The sequence below is a fragment of the Dendroctonus ponderosae genome, unplaced genomic scaffold (genome assembly GCF_020466585.1).
Source record: "Dendroctonus ponderosae isolate FM_Combo_2020 unplaced genomic scaffold, Dpon_F_20191213v2 Dpon_F_20191213_7, whole genome shotgun sequence".
Classification (NCBI taxonomy): Eukaryota; Metazoa; Arthropoda; class Insecta; order Coleoptera; family Curculionidae; genus Dendroctonus; species Dendroctonus ponderosae.
In genome coordinates this window covers 5,378,123-5,379,818 of record NW_026018916.1, presented here as the reverse complement: position 1 = coordinate 5,379,818, position 1,696 = coordinate 5,378,123, and positions in this window count along the sequence as shown.

The window sequence follows — 1,696 nt, the reverse complement described above, 5'->3', positions numbered from 1 at the left end:
ACATCATTCTAGACAGAAATAAATGACGCTTTTAGAAAGTGAACCATGGATGGGGAAATGTTGGCAGTTTTCTCAAAAAATGCTTGAATTCAAGAAGTTTTAGATTGGCGTAATTTTTTTTGAGTTGCAAAATGCACTTGAACATGACGCTGCTTTTTTCGAAGTTTCTCAAGAACCATTCGAGCCACAGAATTAGTTTTGACACCGTTGGATAGATAATTGAATGGGGGGGGGGGTCATGACCCCATGACCCCATGACCCCCCCCTGGATCCGCCCTTGATGTGCAAAAAAAATGTGCTCCTATCTTATCTCCAGAGTAGGATATTCCGACGTTTTTAAGACATTATTAGCAAAATTGTAAATTTTTTTCATGCAAATATTTTCTCTCCGCTTCTTATGACTCTACAAAGATGGCGCCAATTTTGATCTTTTCTCGATTAGAATGTAATGCTTGTACTAACTGCGTAATATTTTAGGAAACTAAATCAGTAGGTACTTGAGAGACATATGAGAGATCTAATTTTAAAAAACTGTTAAAATTAGAGCGACGTTAAATGAACTGCAAAAAGAAAAAATGATTGACATATCTAAGAGATACGAAAACGGGCAAAATTAAAGAAAGTGCTAGAAAAGTGCAAACGGACCATTGATATTTGGAAAATGACAAAAAAAAACAAAAATATACAATATATGTTAATTTTTTAACTAGAAAATAAAATTTCAAATAAATTTCAACTGGCGTTATCAAAACTATTCATTTGCAACATATTTTACTCAATAGAAACAACATTGCATTATCAAATCCCGAAAAAATCTGACTACCTTTAAGGCTGCCCAGCTTAGGCGCCACTCTTCCGTTCTTCCGTATAGGTACCGGAGAATCACAGCCCCAATAAATTAGCCCTACCACTTTTTGATGATCTTACTCACAAAGAATGCGTAGTAGGGAAAGTGACCAGTTCGAATCGCATCTAAAATGTGGCACCTAAACCATATGTCTTCGGGGATGTCGTTAGACGCCACCTTCGATGTCTCATTAACAATTTAATGGCATGTTGGGCCCTTGTGACACCATACCGCCAAAAGTAGGGTGGCCCTACTAGGTAGGACAGGCGCTAAAATTCCCAACAAAATATCATATACCTACTTGCTTAAACTACTTGTAGCACATTTCATTTAAGACCTTATTGAGGCGTTTATCCTACTACCTACATATGACTATTTTCAGCACCTTTAATAGCTTCAGTTCACTTTTGCTCAGAAATAGTTTCACTTTAACACTGAGCAAATGCCGCTAAATACAAGAATTTAATTTCAGTGAGCATTGTGTAAAACCTTGTTCCTTTAAGGTTCGATGTTTTAAACTTTATGATAATTTCCATCACTTTTTTATGACCAAAAAACCCTTGAGACATTGAACGTCCCATTCAAATGTCTCTAGGCAGATGTACGAAGCGTGAATTAATTAAGTAGCATTTCCAAAAAAAAAATAATTAATAAAAGAAAATATAAGCTCTTCACGTTCGAAAATAACTATAATACATTGTGAATCAATTAGGTTTTTCAAGTGATGAAAGCCGTAACAGTCATGTACTTATCTGGACTATATACCAAGTTATAGAACAATTTGCAGGCAGGCAACCAGTTCTCACAAAAAACTGCCGAATTTTAGAGAAACTTCGAAAAAAGCAGCGT